A 22,687-nucleotide genomic window follows, 5' to 3' on the forward strand; every position below is an offset into this window, starting at 1 on the left:
TCAGGTTTCGCCTAAAAGCTACAAAATCCAGCCAGATACCTCGAAAAATTGATACCTACCGTATCCAGCAGGATTCTGCTTTGGCTAAGCAGTATCAGGTCGAAATATCCAACAGATTTGAGGCTCTTACGCAGTGCGATGACAGTGAAGATGTATGGAAGGTCTTCAAATAGAATGCTCTTGCAGCTGAAATTTGCGTTGCCGGAATGAAGCAGCGTAAGAAAAAAGACTGGATCAGCAACGAGTCCCTCACCATTATTGATTGCAGACGGGAAGCCCTCCTTCGCGGGGACATGACAGCTTATAGGCAATTAAATAAAGAGCGTAGCATCATGCTGAACAAATACCGTATGACCTTTATTGACAAAAAAGGACGTGATCTCCAAGAGACTGCCAAAAAAAAGAACATTAGAGCCACATATAAGATCCTCCGTTAGCTCTCAGATCAATACACTCAAACTACATTGTATTTCTGTAACGCCAATGGCGAAAATGCTTACGACCAATCACAGTGCCTTCGCCAGTGGAAGCACCACTGCGAGAAGCTACTAAACTCAGAGTACTAAACCACCTGACCGAATTGACGATCAGATTACTGTTTCTGCTGACAATGGTACACCTGCCCCCAATGGCACTATATTTACAGCAGAAGAAATTAAAGCAGCAGTATGAAAGCTGAAGAACAACAAAGCGCCGGGAGAATGTGGCTGACATCAGAACTCCTTAAAAATGGCAATCTATCCATGACCGTCTGGCTAAAAGTGCTGTTTAATACTGTGTGGCTCTCTGAAATGATATCATCAGACTGGAAGACAGGTTTACTTCTGCCAGTCTACAGGAGAAAAGGAAGTAAAGCAGAATGTAATAACTATCATGGAGTAACTCTGCTCTCGGTACCCGGAAAACTCTTCACCATACTGCTCCTCAAGTGGGCAACAAAGTACCTCCAGCAAGCTGGATTTATGCCGGGTAGGTCCACTACTGAGCAATTAGACAGCTGACAGAGAAAACTCTAGAATATTGTTTTTCTGTAGTTGAGTTTTCTTTGGATATTTTGTTGTTATTTTTTTCTCTTTGACTGTCTGTCGACAGTGACTGTCGACAGACAGTCACTGTGGCTGATCAATTCAGTCTGCTGGTGTACCTAGGAAAATTGTCAATCTGTTCAAAGAACTATACAATAAGACCGAAAGTGCTGTCATTGTAAATGGCCAGCTCTAATCACATTTCCTAATTAGAAATGGTGTTCGGCAAGGCTGCGCTGCTGCTCCCGAGCTCTTCAACTGTGTCATGGACCTTGTTCCAAACAAAACACTGCTGGCTCATCCGTTTGCCACCAATTTTGCTAGAAGGGTTCTGTCAGATGTTTACTTCGCTGACGATGTTGCATTGGTATGCGAAAATATCACTGACATCAAAACTGCCCTGGAAACGCTAGCATTTGCTGCAGGGAAACTTGGTTTAAATATAAACTGGACCAAGACCAAAATATTGCCTGTGGACAAGACACCATGCAGCCCCCTGACAACTATAGAAGTATGCGGCCAAGATGTTGAGACAGTCAAGTAGTTTACCTACCATGGTTCAATTGTTTGCTCAAACGGAAATCTAGATGCAGAGATATCAACAAGAGTGGCAAACGCGAACGCCGTTTTCGGCCGCGCACTAAGAACGATAATCCACAAATCCCAGATCAGCCGTCTCACGAAAGCTCGTATCTACTCTGCCTTGGTAGCAAGTGTCGTGTTGTACTCGTCAGAGACTTGGACTTTGGCTCAATCGCAGATGATGAAGGTAGATGCTGTCCAGACAAAGCACCTCCGCAAAATTGAACACGTTAGCTGTTTCGACAGGATACGGAACATGGATATCCTCCGGTCCTTTAAATGACCACCCTTGTACGAGCAGCTTGAGTCCCGCTCGCTGCGTTGGTACGGTCATTTACTTCGCCTACCCACTGAAACACCTGCCCGACTTATATTTGACTTCAATCCAACTGCAAACGGCTGAAAACGCCCCAAAGGTAGACCACGTATGAGATGGGCAGATATCATCCACGATTGAATCACAGCGTGGGGTATTGACCCCAGCGAAGCTCCCACCCTCGCCCAAAATAGGGCACTCTGAAGAAGACAATGGCACTGACGTCTGGTTCCCTCTACGCTGGCGAAGCAGCCGAGCAAGAAATTTAAGTCAAGAATTCAAAGTCATTAAGCTACATGCCTGAAAATATGTCTGTTTTCCGAGAGGGGGGGGGGGGCAACGCCACAAAGAAGACAAGTGATCTTCATAAAATTACACAATCAAATTCAATTTATCGGAAAACTTTACTTTTGAGGTTTTAAGCTCCTATTCATAAAAACGGACCATTTTACATGTTTCTTAGAATGAAGATTTTTATGAGAAAATGAATGAATGTTTCTTAGAATGAATGTTTGAATGTTTCATGTTTCTTAGAATGAAGATTTTTATTTTAGAAGGAAGATCAGTCATTTTTCCCCATGACTGATCCTATCGAATAAAGATTCGTAGAAAGTGGGAAAAGGGCTAATTGAAATGGAGGTCTTAGGGCCTTCATTTAGTGGCCGAAAAAGATTGTAGAGTTTTCTGCCATTTTGTGATACTTCTGTCCCTAAGACGAATAAGTTGCTATTGATTAAAATCTTGAGATAGCTGATCAATTCAAAAGTACTGCAAAACCGTATTTGAAGCTTCCCAGTTGCAGAGGGAGAAATGCCGCACGGTGGTGCATTTGCTACTGACATTAACTTTAATGGTTCATTTGGGAGTTAAGCTGACTAGCTTAATTCGTCATAAAATCATGTTCAGTGATGTAAAATTGCGTATCAGCTTTTAGGGAGAAGGCGTGGTGGATCATTTTTAGGCGGAGGGGGGATGTCTTAAAGAGTGCATTTGGATTCCTAAATTGTCTAATCGTCTGTGAACCAGTAGATAAATATAGAAAGCGGCGGGAGGGGAGGGTGGAAATTAATATCTCGGCTCCCTACATTTAGGCTAAATGTGAATAAGGGTGATAATTCCTTTCTAATTGCAGAAATATGTATCAGATATTCATTTAGAGCTTCATTTTACCAAATTTATTCACCAACTTTCGGGGATTATGAGGGAGGACCTTTCCATGAACGAAGTTTTCATGGGGGAAGAGACATTGCTATGAAGGGGGTGCCAGATTTCCCAGCATTATTTAAAAAAAGATCAGAAATTATATATATAAAAAAACAAGTTTTTCAACTGAAAGTAAGGAGCAACATCAAAACTTAAATCGACAGAAAACATTACGTATATGATTGGGTTCACCTCCTAGTCAATACCTCGCTCTTTAAGCCAAAGATTATTTAGTACTTTCATAAAAGCTATTTATTCTTATTAACGGCATTTGTGATTAGGCGGTCATTTTTACAGAATTGAAACAAAATTTGAACTTTAGCGTAAAGAGCAAGGTACTGACTAGGGTGCTAACCCTCTAATATACATGTTAAAAAAATATGAATATAGAAGTTCGTTACGTAAGTTAATTCTTAAGTTATGTATGATTACTACTAATAAAAATATTTATTAATAAAATTAAACGACTTTTGAGAAAGCCATTTAGCCAAACAAAAGTATAATTGATGTGCAAGTTTTTTTTTAATTATTCATGTACGGCGAGCCAAAATCAAAACCTGCATTAATTCAAAAACGTTCAAAAATTAAATAAAAAAACAAGTTTTTTTTAACTTAAAATAAGGAACGACGTTAAAACTTAAAACGAACAGAAATTATTCTGTATATGAAAGGGGCTGTCCCCTCCTTAACGCCACGCTCTTTACGCTAAAGTTTGACTTTCTCACAACTCTATTTTTTTTAACGTAGATAATTTCGGAGACCACACTGCCTTTCCATGACGATAAATAAAAGTTCAAATAGGGATAAAATCCTTTTAATAGACAGTGTTTTTTATAACAGTGATAGAAATTCACAAAAATACCAGATATTTCGGTCACATATACAGTGACCGTCATCAGTAGTAAAACATGTTTGAACTTTTATCCCTATTTAAACTTTTATTTATTATTTTTTTTAAACAATGAAAAACTTTAGCGTAAAGATCGAGGCGTTGACGAAGGGACTTCCCCTTTTATATACGGAATACTTTCTGTTCGTTTTAAGTTTTAAGGCCGTTCCTTACTTTCAGTTAAAGAAAAAACTTGTTTTTTTTCTATTTAATAGCATAAAAGTTTATAATCACATACCTAACGGCGCAGACTTAGAAAACAAATGGTAGGGGATCATGAGCCTCGTCAGGAAATTTCTTTGGAGGGGAGGAGGAGATGGAAAATGCTACCAAGAGCTTTATTTTCAAAGATTTGAAATAGTAATAATTTTAATTTACTATTTATAGACTGTACAGTTTCTTCAAATTTTTAGAGGTCCCCCCTCCCCTACTGGCATTCATGTGGGTGATCCTTTTAAAATAGGTTTATTCGAAGAATTTACCTTTAAACATGATTATGTAATAAATTTTTGGCGTTCCGGCCTCCCCAACCTCCTAGCAAAAAATTGGTAGGCTGAACGTGATTCTCGAAGCATTGTTTTACGAGAATTAAACTTGAATGCAGAAAATGGGAGTTGATGGACGAATTGGTAATTTTTCAAACATTTAAGAGAGTCTTGACTCAAATAGCTTACAATAACAAAGCGTATTTGGAGAGCAGAACTTGTCAGTAGAAACTTTAGCTATAAAAAATTTAGATCACAACAGAAACAAAAATAAAAATATAGTTCAACATTCCTATTAACATTTCCTGTAATTTTTCCCTTAATACTCTTAGCGTCAGTAGCAATCAAGGTAGAAGTAGAAGTTGTAGTAGTAGTAGCAGTTGTAGTAGTAGTAGCATGCCTATAATTGTCTTCTCGTCAATTGATCATCCCCCTCATCAGTATCTGAAAATTCTAACTTAATATTCTAAGTCTTTCTTGAGTTATGCCCTTTTAACAGCTCCTAAGTAAATAGTGTGGTTTCATTTGATTCAATACTCCCGTCAAAACTCCCTGTAAGTCTCACCTGAATAACCATGACCGTTTTGGGCACAAAAGGTCATCCATCCCTCTTTTCCCCGATAACAAGTACTATATGTAATCCATGGGTGAATTGTGTAACTTACAGCCATGTATAAATTAAATAAAAAAACAAGTTTTTTTTAACTGAAAGTAAGGAGCGACGTTAAAACTTAAAACGAACAGAAATTAATTAGTATATGAAAGGGGCTGTACCCTCCTCAACGCCTCGCTCTTTACGCTAAAGTTTTTTATTGTTTAAAAAAAATAGAGTTGTGAAAAAGTTTTTTTTTTAATTTAATTTCTGATCTTTTTTTTAAATTATGCTGGCAAATCTGGCACCCCCTTCATAGCAATGTTCCTTCCCACATGAAAACTTTCTCCGTGTAAAGATTTTCCCACATAACCCTCGACACACCCACGCCCCACTACCAGAAAAAATCACCCTGAGAACGTCTGTATACTTCCCAATAACCAATACTATATGTTAACAATGGGTAAAATTCATAACTTTCAGTCTTCCCCTCGGGTACTTTGGGGGGATTAAGTCATCCTAAAAGACATATTTATCATATTTTTGACCATGCTGAACAAAATGACTATCTCAAAATTTTGATCGAGTGACTTTGGGAAAAAATGAGCGTGGGAGGGGGCTTAGCTGCACTCCATTTTTTTTCACTTTAAAAAGCACTAGAACTTTTAATTTCCTTTCCAACGAGCTCTTCCAAGATGTTCTAGGACCACTGGGTCAATACGATCACCCCTAGGAAAAAAAAAATAAATAAACACGCATCCGTGATGTTTCTTCTGGCAAAAAATACAAAAGTCCACATTTTTGTAGATAGGAGCTTGAAACCTCTACAGTAGGGTTCTCTGATACGCTGAATCTGTTGGTGTGATTTTCATTAAGGTTCTATAATTATTAGGGAATCTTTCTCCCTTTTATCAAAAATCAGTACTAAACTTGATGAAACTTATATATTTGAAATCACCATTAATATCTGATTCTTTTGATGTATCTAGGGGTATCAAAATCCCGTTTTTTAGAGTTAGTTTCGGTTACTATTGAGCCGGATTGTGCCTTACTTACAGTTCGTTACCACGAACAGTTTGATTATATAAATGGGATGGCAATAATCCACAGAGATGTATTTTTTTTACCTTTCACTTATAATGAATTAGCTGGCTATCGCAAACTTTTTATCGGATATCTTTGGAGAAAAAAAATGAATTGGAGGGGGCTGCTTGTCCTCCAAAAAAATTTGTCTTTTAAAAACGGTACCAGAAGTTTCGACCTTCAGAACCTTCTACCACAACTCGTTCCATATGAAATGCCTTGATGAAAAATAAAAAAACACAAATACATTTTGCCAACTTCGCTGTTTATTTAGGCAGCGCTATTACACCATCTAATGTGAATTTATTACAATTTTTCATCAAATTTAATTTATATTTTGCCCAAATTTTAAGCAAAAGTGCAAAAACAGTAACAAAGTGTTAGATTGCGTAGGACATTATCATACAAAACTGAAAAATAAAACTAAACAAAAAAAAAGAGAGAGTGATGGTCTTGGCTTTAACCTACTTTTTTTGGAAGTAGAATTGCTGGCAGAAAACTGAAAAGTATGTCAATGTCTCGGTCTGGTAGAATGACTAGTTGTTATGTCCTTATGACTTTTTAACGGGGAATTTGAACCTGGTTTACTTTACATCACAAAAAGGAGCAACTGCGTATCTAATATATTTTTGGGTTTTGAGGCTCAGAGTATCGTTGTAAAGATTAACTTTTAAGCATACAATGACAAAATTATTCTTTTTTTACGGAAGGATTGTTTATAATTATTTAAGAATATTTTAGTCGTGTTGATATTGTGAGTTATTTAGAATGGATGTACTTGTTTAGATTGGCTTTTATTTTTTACATAATCTACCGAATAACGTATCCTATGAGAAGACCAAAGAGTATCCGGTGCAAGTTTTTTTTCGCCTAGCCTCTTCTTATAGACTCAATCACAATGACCTACTTTTAATCTCAAAATTTAGCCTGTTCTAATTTTAACCGATCAGATTAGGATTTTCCGATAGGCTAAAAAAATTTACGAACAGTTCCGACTGGCTCATATTTATCATAACTCATTGAGAGATGTAACAACCTCATTGTGGAAACGAACACTCTTTTTGCATTATTTTACCCTCAAAGCTCTTGGGGTATATGATTCAAATTTGAAGACTTTTATCTTAATTTAACTGTCAGAAAAACCATATTTAATTTAACTGTCAGAAATGAAATAAAGCCCTGGGTACTAAAAAATGTGTGACAATGGTGCTGTAAAATTTGAAAGCAGGAATACTAATCTTTCGCTGCTCCTGGTTCCATGATGTTTGACAACAAATAGTTCGTGGATGAAGAAAAATAATTATGGTCTTTTGCTATTCACATCTATTCTTTTAATTGCCACTGTTTTTTCTTCACGCATTGAGTCTCGCGTTCATCTTCTGCTTTTATTGTAACTTTTTTTTTTTCATTTTTTGCTTTAATTTGAATAAGCTTCATGGTAAAATTCTAGTTTAGCTAATTTTCACTATCTTAGAAAGGGGTTAGGTTAGGAAAGTGGAACTTTCCGGGATGGGTCTACCGACTAAAGTATGGCATGGGAAGGTATTTTGAAGTACCTTCATCCACTCCTTCTCCCACTAAAGGTGACCTTTGATGACCTGTAGAAATCATGTTATAAAAGTGAAACCTTGCAATAGAACACAACATAACTATTTTCAGCTACACAAGTTAGCTAAATCCCAATTTATAAGGTTTTAAAGATATGTAAAGGCCATACCGCTCCAATGTTTTATTATTATTTATTATTTTATTTCCCAGAGGCACTTTGTATGGAAGGGGTCGTCGTAGAAGCTTCAAAAGGGGCTCATTCGATTGGAAATCGAGAGTTCTAGTGCCCTTTTTAATAGTCGAAAATGATTGGAGGGCAACTAGCCCCCCCCCACGCCCCTCATTCCCCCACACACATACACTCACAATTTTGAGATAGCCATTTTGTTCAGCTTCGTTGATTTTCAGATAGAAAATATATTTTTGAGGATGATACTCCCCACAACCCTCAGGGCAAGGGTTTAAAGTTATGCCCTGGGGGCATATAAGGTTTGTATAGAAGGCGTTGTCGTAGAAACTTCAAAACAGGCTCATTCGTTTGGACATTAAAGAGCTAGTGCCCTTTTCAATAGTCGAAAGTGATTGGAGTGTAACTATCCCCCTCCCCCCCCCGCCCATAATTTTCCCAAACAAATCCAATCAAAATTTTGAGACAGCCATTTTGTTCAGCGTAGTTGATTTCCAGATAGAAAATATATTTTGAGGAGGACACTCCCCCAAAACACTCAGGGCAAGGGTTTTAAGTTATGCCCTGGGGGTATATAAGGTTGTTGCAGAAAGCGTTGTCGTAGAAACTTCAAAACAGGCTCATTCGATTAGAAATTAAAGGGCTAGTGCCCTTTTTAATAGTCGAAAGTGATTGGAGTGCAACTAGCCCCCCCTACCCCCGACGCCCATCATTTCCCCACACCCATCCAATGACAATTTTAAGATAGCCATTTTGTTCAGCGTAGTTGATTTCCAGATAGAAAATATTTTTTTGAGGAGGAAACTCCCCCACAACGTTCAGGGCAAGGGTTTTAAGTTATGCCCTGGGGGCATATAAGGTTTATATAGAAGGCATTGTCGTAGATACTTTAGAAAAGGCTCATTTAATTAAAAATTCAAAGGGATAGTGCCCCTTTTAATACTCGAAAAGGATTGAAGGGCCCCCAGCCCCCCCGAGTCCCATCATTCCCCCAAACACATCCAATCAAAATTTTGAGATAGCCATTTCATTCAGCCTAGTTGATTTCCAGATGGAAAATATGTTTTTGAGGAGGACAATCCCCCACAACCCTCAGGGCAAGGGTTTTAAGTTATGCCCTGGGGGCATATAAAGTTTTAATAGAAGGCGGTGTCGTAGAAACTTTAAAAAAGGCTCATTCGATTGGAAATTCAAAGGGCTAGTGCCCTTTTTAATAGTCGAAATTTATTTGAGGGCAACTAACCCTCAAATCACGCCCACCTTTTCCCCAAACACATCCAATAAAAATTTTGAGACAGCCATTTTATTAAACGTAGTTTTAAGTTCTGGTAATTAGGTCTTTGAGGATGACAACTCCCCCACAGCCCTCAGGGCAAGAGTTGTAATTTAAGGATTCCCCGAATCCTTCCCATTATTTCTTATGGAAGGGATGCTTGTATAAACTTTGGAGAGGTCTCATTTGACTGAAAATTGAAAGTTCTTGTTCACTTTTTAAGAGTTAAAAGAGATTGGAGGGTGACTAGCCCCCCCCCCCCCTCCGCCACGCCCCAAATGCATCAGATAAAAATTTTTATATAGACATTTTGTTAAAATAGTTCAAAGTGCTGATAACAAAAAACTCCGGTGTCGAAACAGTCCACCAGGGCCCGGGGGTAGGCGTTGTAAGTTATGCCCTGGGGCATAACTCATTAAAGGGGGGTTTTAACTTATGGGAAGGGGCTTTTATATGGGAAGAACACATAGGAATCTATTCTAATTATCCAATTATAAGGTTAAAATACATACTCTGAGATAGATATAAAATTGCTTTGGCACACAAAATCCTATTAAGGTCAATTCCAAACAGTCGTGATCCCTTTGTGTTAACAAGTGAAATGGTCTAAACTCCCTTATTGGAGATATTTTTTCAATCCATTCATTTTTGTCAATCGCTGTCCACAAGTTATGCAAGCTGTCTATTGTTCATATATCAAAGAGGTAATCGTATAGAATTAGAAAAAAGCCTCATTCGATTTAAATTGAAAGTCCTAGATCCGTTTTTTAAAGCCAAGAATAATCAGACAGTAAGCACCCCCTCCCCATGCCATAAAAACTTGAAACTTTTTTCAAACAAAAACGAACAAAAAATTAATTCAAAAAAACTTACCTAAAAATAATTTTTTAATATAAAAGTAAATGAAATTTTAAAATTATCCTATGGATATAAAATTGCGTTTTAAAATTAAAACACCACACGACCAGAAATAACTATTAAAGAATAAATGAAACCCAAAACGAACAAAAATTAGATAAACAAGCAGCAAAAAACATACAACAAGTAATAATATAAATGAATAAATAGATCTTAAAGCGAGTAATGCTTAGATTGAATATGAAAATCAAGCTTAAAACGAAAACAAATATTTTGCTATTAAAGCATAAATGAAACTTAAAACGAACAGAAATTAAATAACAATCAATGCGAACAAACATACAATATATATTAATGTAAATGAATAAATAAATCTTAAAACGAGTGAAACTTAAATTGAATATGCAAATCAAATTTGAATCGAATAAAAATAACTACAAACAAGAGTTTGGGTATAGCCTCACTGCAGAAGCTTAAATTCTACTGCGTCATTGGCGCTTTACTGAAAACGAATTATATTACAAATGTTTTCTTTTGTACTTAATTAAATAAAAAAAACAAGTTTTTTAAACTGAAATTAAGGAGCGACATTAAAACTTAAAACGAACAGAAATTATTCCGTATATGAAAGCGGCTGTCCCCTCCTCAACGCCTTGCTCCTTACGCTAAAGTTTTACTTTCTATCAACTCTATTTTTGTTAAACAATAAAAAACTTTAGCGTAAACAGCAAGGCGTTGAGGAGGGGACCGCCCCTTTCGTAGACGAAATAATTTATGGTCGTTTTAAGTTTTAATGTCGCTCCTTACTTTCAGTTTAAAAAGCTTGTTTTTTTATTTAATTTCTGATCGTTTTTTAGTTAATGCAGCTTTTATTTTGGCTGAACGTCATTGAATAAGTAAATAAAATTTGCATAAATATTTTACTTATATTTTGTTAAATTTCTGTCTCTAAATTTGGTACTGAATTTGGTTCTATATTCGTATATTTTTCTTAAGGCAAAAAATACAAAGTTGCAGATATGAGCTTGAAACCTATGTAATAGGGTTTTCTGATACGCTGAATATGACGGTGTGATTTTCATTAAAATTTTTTCACTTGTAGGGGATGTTTCCTCCCTCTTTAAAAAATCAGGTAAATTTTCTCAGGCTCGTAGCCTTTGATGAGTAATACTACACTTAATAAAATTTATATATTTAGAATCAGCATTATAAGCCCATTCTTTTGATACATTTATTGACATCAAAATTCCGTTTTTAAAAGTTTCGATTACTATTGAACCGTATCGCTTATTTTTTCTTTATTGTTTTTTTATTACTAATATATTATTACGTATATGAGGGGGGTTCTCCCCTTAGTCAATACCACGCTCTTTACGTTAAAAGTTTTAAAAAATTTAATTCAAAACCCCTGTATCACAAAGGCCGTTTAATTAGAATAGATAGCTCTTTTGAAAGCACTAAAAAAAACTGTAGCGTAAAGAGAGAGGTATTGACTTGTGGGAGAACCCCCTCATATACGTAATAATTTATGTTCGTTTTAAGTTCTAATGTTGCTTCTTACTTTCAGTTGAAAGAACTTATTTTTTTTTTAATTTAATTTCTGATCGTTTTTTAAATAATGCTTGGAAATCCGGCGCCCCCTTCATAGAAATGTCCCTTACCCCAAAGAAAAATCATCCACGGAAAGATTCTCCCAAATAACCCCCTTCTCCAGTCCCCCCACCAGAAAAAAATCCTTCCTGAAAATGTCTGTATACTTCCCAATTACCAATACAATAATGGGAAATCCGGAAATCCTATATAATGCTGGGAAATCCGGCACCCCCTTCATAGCAATGTCCCTTCTCCCATGAAAACTTCCTTCATGGTAAGATCCTCCCACATAACCCCCGACCCACGCCCCCCCCCACTACCAGAAAAAATCCCCTCTCAAAATGTCTGTATACCTCCCAATAACCCATACTATATGTTAGCATTGGGTAAAGCTCATAACTTTCAGCCCTCCCCCCGAGGACTTTGGGGGATTAAGTCATCCTAACAGACATAGTTATGATATTTTCGACCATGCTGAACAAAATGGCTATCTCAAAATTTTGATCGGGTGACTTTGGGAAAAAATGAGCGTGGAAGGGGGCCTAGATTCCGTCCAATTTTTTTTGGATACTTAAAAAGGGCACTAGAACTTTTAATTTCCGTTTGAATGAGCCCTCACACGATATGCAAGGACCACTGGGTCGATACGATCACCCCTGGGAAAAAAAAACAACAAATAAACACGCATCCGTGATCTTTCTTCTGACAAAAAATACAAAATTCCATATTTTTGTAGATAGGAGCTTGAAACCTCCGCAGTAGGGTTTTCTGATACGCTGAATATTATGGTCTGATTTTCATTAGGGTTTTCTAACTTTTAGGGGGTCTTTTCCCCTTTTTTCAAAAATCAGCCAAATTTTCTCAGGCACGTAACTTTTGATGGGTAGGACTAAATTTGATGAAACTTATATATTTGAAATCAGCATTAAAATCTAATTCTTTTGATGTATCTATTTGTGTCAAAATTCCGTTTTCTACAGTTTCGGTTACCATTGAGCCGGGTCACTCCTTACCAATATCAAACAGTTCGTTGCCACGAACTGTTTGATATTGAAAATAAATATTAAAATTACAGTAAAATTTTGAACTGATGAGCTTTTAGCAATTAATATCATTATGCATCAAATATTCAGCTTAATTTATTAGTTCTTTTCAAGATTAGTCAAGACAAATATAGTTTCACTACAAACAAAATTTGGATACTGCTCCCTTCTTTAACTGTAAGAACCTAAAGCCTTCTGCGTCATTGGTGCTTCGCTGAAAACGAATTACTCGTATATTACAAATTTATTATTTTCCAGTTCTTACAGCATTGAAAATGAAAATAAAATTACAGTGAAAAAAAAATCTTGAACTGATGGATCTTTCAACAATTAATATCATTATATATATCTAATATTCAATTTGATTTTGTTTATACTTTCTAAGACTGTTCAAGATTCATATAGTTTTGCCATTTTTTTTTAACTCTACCATTATTTCTAACTAATCGTGTTGGTTTGTTATGAAAACATTCTATGGCTTCTAGGCATTTCTATTTGAGTGGAAAACTGCACCTCAAACTTTGTGGAACATGCATTTTCTTGCATGAAACACTAAAATATAATAAAATGTCAAGTTTCGGAGTGTTCCACCACTCGCAAGCAAGTGCCATTGGTATTTTTGAATCCGCATGGTCAATTTAGGGGGTGGAGGGTAGGCTAATTCTCGTAGCAGCCCCATTCCGTCGTGGTATGATTCGCACTTTCAACACCTGGCGTCAGGACTTTCATATAATCTACCAAGCATACAACTACACCAAATCAGTATCAATAAATAAATGAAACCCAAAACGAACAAATACTAAAATAAATTTTAGCGTCAAACTCAAAACGAGGGTAAATTAATATCAGTAGAGTCCAAAACCCCTGTGCTTTCTAAATGCCGGAATATAATTTGCATTTCTGGGAAAAAAAAAATTCTATTAAGTTTACAGAAAAAAAATTTGCATTTTCAATATAGTATACATGTGATAACGTTTATTTCCTAAAATCTTGATTAATGAATTAATTGTTTTCAGTAGAGTAACAATGAAGTATCAGGTTTTAGGCTTCTGCAGTGAGGCGATACCCAAACTCTTGTTTGTAGTTATTTTTATTCGATTCAAACTTGATTTGCATATTCAATTTAAGTTCCACTCGTTTTAAAATTTATTTATTCATTTACATTAATATATATTGTATGTTTGTTCGCATTCATTTTTATTTAATTTCTATTCGTTTTAAGTTTCATTTATACTTTAATGGCAAAAAATTTTTTTTCACTTCAAGCTTGATTTTCATATACAATCCAAACATTAATCGCTTTAAGGTATGTTTATTCATTTATATTGTTTCTTGTTGTATGTTTTTTGCTATGATTGTATATTTAATTTCTGTTCATTTTGGGTTTCATTTATTCTTTAATAGTAATTTCTGGTCGTTCTGAGTTTGAATTTTAAAAGGTATTTGTATCTACTGAGCTTAATTTTAAAATGGCCTTTAGTTTTCTTTGAAAAACTTATTTTTCGGAAATTTTTTTTTTCAATTATTAAAAACAAACCCATTGATATGGTTTAAAATTCTACTTCGATTTTCAGTACTAAAGCCAGAGAAAAAGAAATTGATAACAGGTTTTATCAAAACCTGTCAAGTAGGCACATTCCTAAGACTTAGAAATCAGAATAGGGTTGACATAGAAGCTTGGCAATACCTTCCCAGATTACGTTTTTGGCCCCGAATTTATTACTGAAAGTTTCAGTATTCTAACCTAACCCCTGTCCAAAATAGTGAAAAGTAGCTACAATTAGAATTTTACCAGCTTCGCTGTTGCTTACAATAGTCATTTTCAGCTAATGCTCACCTTATCTATGTTGTTTGCTCAATGTGAAATGCGACGTCGTAAAATAAGTTTAGTAAAAAGTGTGGGATATTATACTTTGTTCGATTCATAATAATATCAAAATTGACAAAAATTTTAACTAAGTGACTCCAACTGGAGTGTAAGAACAAAGTACACAAACACTGAACATAAGCCCCAAAATGAATGCAAAAAGGGGCGTCGAAGGAGTGACTGGAAGCTTCACATTTGAAAGAATATTGAATATAATAGATCGTATTAAAAAGCTACCATTAGCAAAGAACGACCCTTGTCAGTAGTCATCAAAATCTAAAAAAAAAAAGTTTTGGGCATTGTAAAAAACTCCCACTTATTCTGATTTTAAGTATGTAAAATATGTTAATTTTAAAATTGCTCATCAATAACTATTAAAAAAAGAAAAGTTGTATTATCTTAGAATATATGTCTAAGTCTCCGAAAAAGGGCCTTGGGTTAACTTGGATTAAGACTATTCAATTTAATTCAGCATCAATAAAAACTCTAAACCTATCATCTGGCTGTAGAATGTTTGATACTATTGGTTTCCAAAAAGGCCAAGGGTATTAAAAGAAACTACAATATCTCGAGAACGGCAAATGATATTAAGTTGAAACTTTCAGTGTATGCTGAAGGCTTCAAGACTTCTTAAACTCTCTCTTTGTAATCTAAAGTTTTACTTTTTGTCCCATCCTTTAAAAACAACTCCTCAAACACACGATACAAGCATTTTTAACTACAGGATTTCAGTGTAGAGAGCGAGAGGCTGAGGAGAGGGAAGGCCCTCATAAGCGAAAAAATATCTGTTTGTTTTAAGTTTTAACGTCACTATTTACTTTCATTTGAAAAAAAAACTGTTTTTTTATTTAATATATTACAAAAATTATTACTCTTGGTAAAAGTTAAAGGGGTGAATTATGGCCCTTTGGTTTTGTTTGATCGGTCTCAACTAATAAAGTGTGCTATATTTAAGAAATGGCTTTCCAATAGACCAGACCCTAAATTAACTCTCTATGAAAATCAATTGACTTTTAAGATATGAAAATAAAGAAGAAGGGTGTCACAACGGTGGTACTTGGACTAATATACGCTTTTTTATAAAATCTAGTGGAGGGTTTTCGAACAAGGCAATTCCTTTGATATCTTTTACTTTCATTCCACGCATGTTTAAGGGTTTAGAGCAGTTTTTTTTAAATCACAAAAAAATTGTTCTTGAGACTGTAAAATACTGTTAAGCTAAAATTTAATGCCAGACACCTTTTCTGAAATTGTTTGGTTGAGCATTTGTTTTTGGCTTCATTTATTTTTACACCTTTTGTAATTTTTAGCTACTCTGGGCTGAGGATTGCTATTTATCAAGTTGCAGCTACTACTTTAATTATGTTACAATGAAAAATAAAAAACAGGATAAGCTTACTCTTAAATTGGACGAATTAATGATTTTCATCAACAATATTTCCGTTTATGGCTGGTTAATTCGGAACATGAAAGTCTGTACTTTCCTTATAGGATTGAACAAAAGGCTGATCTGCCGAGAAATAGCATAGGATAGACAGAAGTGGAGAAGGTGAATACAAATGACTGGGGCCCTACTTGCCAGTTCCTTGAACTGTTGGCCTGAGAAGCTCCAGCAATCAGGCAGGTAGGCTTCTGAGGCATCGAAAAGCTTGATTTCGGGTTCTGAGGAGTAACGTGATATTTTCGATCTCCCTTACGATGAACCCAAACTGTCAGTGCTTAAAAAATGTCCTGTGGCATTGTTCAGGAAGTAGTAAATCTAAATTTCCAGTAGCTATAATGCAGAATTCAAATAATTGAAATACCCCCTGAAGAATATTTTATGTTTCGTTTTTCTTCTCTTTATTTGGAATTTACTCCCGCTGGTGAATATTCGCGGCAGATTTTCTTTTGTAGATTTAGCTTCAAAAAACGAAAAAAATATTTTGAAATTCGAGGACTTCCATGATAAAAAGCGAAAGCTACAAAAATCTATAATGTCGTGGACTGAACATTCCTATGTGAAAACAAGAGAAAATGATTTTGATTGCAACAAATTTAAATTCTGACTACCAATAAAAAATTCAAGAAAACGAGTAGCATTTCAAGGCCCAACTATTGTTGCCTCGGCTTCTCGAATACCGAAGCGTAGGTTTCCAAGAACTTGATTAAAGAGATTCGAGTGGTAATCGGAGAAGGTTAGTCAAAAAGTGGCAGGGACAGGTATGGCATGGGAGGAAGCGGTTTAACAAGGCCATCCCAAATCTAAAAAAACGATACATTGGCTGGCAAATACATAATCGATTTCAGTGCGGTTAATATAAAATACAATGTTTTGGAGTACAAAATGATTCGTATTTTATGGAAAAGGGTCTAATTTTTGGTCTGCTAAGCCCCTTGCAGCAAGTACTCTGGATAGAAAATAGGCGGGTAAAAAGCTGAGTTTTATTATTTTAGTGAGTAGTGGAGATGGAGTGATCTTTTGCATTCTTGATCGGAGAATTCGAATTCATGGGTGTTACATCTGAAGAAGAAAAAAAGGTTTTTATTTATTTCTTGTTTTTTATGGCTTAATTAATAGATTACTTGTTTTTTCCCCCAAAGGGATATCATGTCGAACTTTGGTTAAAAAAATTGGTAAGCTGTCATTCAAATGATAAGTTTCTATTTCTAGTGTTATTGTTTAGTAATCAAAAACAAGGTTCACTAGAGTGCTGATTGTCATCAAGGAGGCACACTTGTGCCTCTATAAAGAGGCGACCCACCACAATGTTAAGCGATTTCCGGTCCTAGCGGTCGCAGAGAGACAACGGTAATTGCATTTTGTAGCCCAAGCTCAAACTAAGAAACGTGCAAAATTTCACCCCCCCCCTCCGATTTTATCTTCATGGGTAAAAGTGGGCCGGAAGTTTCAACCCTCCGACCACAGCCCCCCTTTAACGTTGTCCGATTGGGTTGAAATTTAGAGGTTAAGCTTTCCTAGGGCCCGGGAGCTTATCCTCGAAATTTCAGCTCAATCCGATCACTCCTTCCCTGTTTTTCAAAAACCAAATATAGCCACTTAAAGTTCAATTTTTTTTTTTTGTTATACACGCCTACAGGCCACAGTTGGCAACTGATCCGGGCGAATGAGGACTCATTCGAAGCAGAATTCGACCTGTTAGGGCCTTTTGATATTTTCCGACCGAAAAAATCATCCCCCGAACTTACATTTACGAAAAACCTCGTTTTCCTATAAGAGCCCATGTTAATTTTTCCCACCACAGCCCTCCTTTAACGTTGTCTGATCGGGCTGAAATTTAGAGGATAAGCTTTCCTGGGGCCTGGGAGCTTATCCTCGAAATTTCAGCTTAATCTGATCTCTCCTTCCCTGTTTTCCAAAAACCAAATATCAAGTTTTGTGGACATTTGCTTGCGTCAAAAATAGATTCCACATACTAAAAATACAATTACAATTGTGTCTCTTTAGTACAGCGGTCGATACTCCTAACTGTCAGGCGGAAGACCCGGGTTCGATTCCCCGTCAGAGGAAATTTTTTATATACTGAATTTAAAGTTTAAAAAAGAAACTCAGTTTCTTTTTTAAATTATTTGAAAAAAATACGTTTTCTAAAGAGTTAAAGAGGCTGAGTTACAAGGTCGACCCTTAAAACACCCTGTCGAGAAAGAAAAGAATAATACACAATCATCTAACAGTTAGTCAAGCAATAATAAGTAATAAACCGTACAAAAACGTGCAGAAATTATTTGAAAAAAACTACGTTTTCTAAAGAGTTAAAGAGGCTGAGTCACAAGTTCGAACCTTAAAACGTACAGGGATTAGAAGGTACAGTTGGGGGGCTGCCGCCCCCCAAACCCCCCGCTTTCGCAGCCTTTAAATAAAAAGAAATTTTTTTAAACTGAAAGTAAGGAGCGACATTAAAACTTAAAACTAACAGAAATTATTCCGTATATGAAAGGGGCTGTGCCCTCCTCAACGCCTCGCTCTTTACGCTAAAGTTTGACTTTCTCACAACTATTTTTTTTAAACAATAAAAAATTTAGCGTAAAGAGCGAGGCGTTGAGGAGGCCACAGCCCCTTTCATATACGGAATAATTTCTGTTCGTTTTAAGTTTTAATGTCGCTCCTTACTTTCAGTTACTTTCAGTTTTTTTTATTTAATTTTTGAACGTTTTTGTATAAATGCAGGTTTGATCTTGGCTCACAGTACATGAATAATTAAAACAAAATTTTCATATTAATTTACTTTTATTTGGTTAAATGGCTTTCTTGAAACTTGTTTCATTTTATTTACGAACGTTTTTATTAGTAATAAATATACGTAACTTACGAATTAACTTACGTAACGAACTTCTATATTCTTATATTCTTAATACGTATATTAGGGGGTTCTCCCCCTAGTCAATACCTTGCTCTTTAAGCGAAAGTTCGAATTTTGTTCCAATTCTTTAAAAATGACCACTTAATCACAAAGGCCGTTAATTAGAATAAATAGCTCTTATGAAAGTACAAAAAAATCTCTGGCTTAAAGAGTGAGGTATTGACTAGGGGGTGAACCCAATCATATATGTAATATTTTATGTTCGTTAAAAGTTTTGATGTTGCTGCTGTTGCAGTTGAAAAACTTGTTTTTTTATATTTAATTTCTGATCTTTTTTTAAATAATGCTGGGAAGTCCGGCGTCACCTTCATAGCAATGTCCCTTCCCCCATGAAAACTTCCTTCATGGAAAGATCCTCCTACATAACCCCCGACCCCCCCCCCACTACCAGGAAAAATCTCCTCAGAAAACGTCTGTACTATATACTTCCCAATAACCAATACTATATGTTAACATTGGGTAAAATTCATAACTTTCAGCCCTCCTCCCGGGAACTTTGGGGGATTAAGTCATCCTAAAAGACATACTTATAATATTTTCGAACATGTTAAACAAAATGGCTATCTCAAAATTTCGATCAGGTGACTTTGGGAAAAAAATGAGCGTGGGAGGGGGCCTAGTTGCCCTCCATTTTTTTGGTCACTTAAAAAGGGCACTAGAACTTTTAATTTCCATTCCATTGAGCCCTACCACGATATTCTAGGACCACTGGCTCGATACGATCACCCCTGGGAAAAAAAACAAAAAACAAATAAACACGCACCCGTGATGTTTCTTCTGACAAAAAAAAAAATGCAAATTCCACATTTTTGTAGATAGGAGCTTGAAACCTCTACAGTAGGGTTCTCTGATACGTGGACTATGATGGTGTGGTTTTCATTAAGGTTCTATAGCTTTTAGGGGGCCTTTCCCCCTTTTTTCGAAAATCAGCCAAATTTTCTCATGGGTAGGATTAAACTTGATGAAACTTATATATTTGAAATCAACATTAAAATCCGATTCTTTTTATGTATATATTTGTATCAAAATACCGTTTTCTAGAGTTTCGGTTACCATTGAGCCGGGTCCCAATAACCAATACTATATGTTAACATTGGGTTAAGTTCATAACTTTCAGCCCTCCTCCTGGGGGCTTCGAAGGATTAAGTCATCCTAAAAGAAATAGTTATAATATTTTCGACCATGCTGAACAAAATGGATATCTCAAAATTTTGCTCGGGTGACTTTGGGAAAAGAATGAGCGTGGGAGGGGGCCTAGTTGCCCCCCATTTTTTTGGTCACTTAAAAAGGGCAATAGAACTTTTAATTTCCGTTCCAATTAGCCCTCCCACGATATTCTAGGACCACTGGGTCGATACGATCACCCCTGGGAAAAAAAAACAAAACAAAAAACAAATAAACACGCATCCGTGATCTTTCTTCTGGCAAAAAATCGAAAATTCCACACTTTTGTAGATAGAAGCTTGAAACCTCTACAGTAGGGTTCTCTCATACGCTGAATATTATGGTGTAATTTTAATTAAGGTTCTATATTTTTAGGGGGTCTTTGACCCTTTTTTCGAAAATCAGCCAAATTTTATCAGGCGCGTAACTTTTGATAGGTAAAATTAAACTTGATGAAACCTTATATATTTAAAATCAGAATTAAAATCTGATTCTTTTGATGTAGCTATTGGTATCAAAATTCCGTTTTTAAAGTTTTGGTTACCATTGAGCCGGGTCGCTCCTTACTTAGGCTACAGTTCGTTACCACGAACTGTTTGATATGAGACCAGAGGCTGTTTCAGTACCACTCTAAGACATTTCAAAGGGTGGAATAGATGTAGCTAAGGCTAACCACATTCTAAAATATTAAGGTCAAAAATACACTGTCAACTCAGGCTTCATTTTGTAATTAACTAAAAAAAACAAGTTTTTTTAACTGAAAGTAAGGAGCGAGATTAAAACTTAAAATGACCAGAAATTATTCCGTATATGAAAGGGGCTGTCCCCTCCTCAACACCCCGCTCTTTACGCTAAAGTTTTTTATTGTTTTAAAAAATAAAGTTGTGACACAGAGTCAAACTTTAGCGTAAAGAGCGAGGCGTTGAGGAGGGGACAGCCCCTTTCATATAAGCAATAATTTCTGTTCGTTTTAATTTTTAATGTCGCTCCTTAATAGCAGTTAAAAAACTTTTTTTTTGTTAATTTATGAACGTTTTTAATTAATGCAGCTTTGATTTTGGCTCACCGTACATGAATAATTAAAACCAAATTCGCATATTAATTTTCCTTTTTTTTGGCTAATTGGCTTTTTCGAATATTTGTTCTGACGTAACTTACAAATTAACTTATGTAACGAATTTTTATATTCATATGTTTTTATTACGTATATTACGCTAATATACGCTCTTTGCGTTAAAGTTCAAATTTTGTTCGAATCACAAACCCCTGAATCACAAAGGCCGGTTAATTAGAATAGATAGCTCTTTTGAAAGTACTAAAAAAAATTTAGCGTAAAGAGCGAGGTATTGACTAGGGGACAAATCCCCTCATATACGTAATAATTTCTGTTCGTTTTAAGTTTTAATGTTGCTTCTTAATTTCAGTTGAAAAAAACTTGTCTTTCTATTTAATTTCTGATCGTTTTTTAAATAATGAGACTGGTAAATCTGGCGCCCCCTTCATGGAAATGGCCCTTCCCCCAGGTACATACCCTCCATAGAAAGATCCTCCCCCGTAACCCCTACTCTGACCCCGGCCCCCACTAGAAAAAAAAATCCTCCTGAAGACGCCTGTATACTTCCCATTAACCAATACTATATGTAAACAATGGGCAAAGTTTATAACTTGCAGCCCTTCCCGCGAGAACAGTGGGGGAATAAGTCATCCTCAAAGACATATTAATTAAATTTTCGACTATGCTGAACAAAATGGCTATCTCAAAGTTTTGATTGGGTGACTTCGGTAAAAAAATGAGCGTGGGAGGGGGCCAGGTTGCCCTTCCATTTTTTTGATCACTTCAAAAGGGCACTAGAACTTTTTGTTTCTGTTGAAATGAGTGCTCTCACGATATTCTAGGACTAATGGATCGATACGATCACCCCTGGGAAAATAAAAACAAAAAAAAACAAACAAATAAACACGCATCCGTGATCTTTCTTCTGGCCAAAAAAATACAAAATTCCACATTTTTGCAGATAGGAGCTTGAAACTTCTATAGTAGGGTTCTCTGATACGTTGAATCTGACGGTGGGATTTTCATTAAGGTTCAATAAGTTTTAGTATCTTTTTCATTAAGGTTCTATGACTTTTAGGAAGTGATTCCCCCTTTTTTCGAAAATAAGGCAAATTTTCTCAGCCGCGTAACTTTTGATGGTAAGACTAAACTTGATGAAACTTATATATTTGAAATCAGCATAAAAATCTGATTCTTCTGATGTATCTATTGGTATCAAAATTCCGTTTTTTTTTTAGTTTTGGTTACTATTGAGCCGGGTCGCTCCTTACTTACAGTTTGTTACCACGAACTATTTGAAATTGACTGGCAAAACTAGATTCAGTTCCTAAATTATTAATGACCTCTAAAATATTAATCGTTATTAGCCATCACATAATATTCAGTACGCCGTGCAAGGCAGGCTCTTGTGTATTATTTATTATTAAATTAAAAAAACAAGTTTTTTTAACTGAAAGTAAAGAACGACGTTAAAACTTAAAACGAACAGAAATTATTTCCGTATATGAAAGGGGCTGTCCCCTCCTCAATGCCTCGGTCTTTACGCTAAAGTTTTTATTGTTAA

Source organism: Artemia sp. Qi Xiang Cuo, chromosome 4, assembly GCF_049724085.1.
Source record: "Artemia sp. Qi Xiang Cuo chromosome 4, ASM4972408v1, whole genome shotgun sequence".
Classification (NCBI taxonomy): Eukaryota; Metazoa; Arthropoda; class Branchiopoda; order Anostraca; family Artemiidae; genus Artemia; species Artemia sp. Qi Xiang Cuo.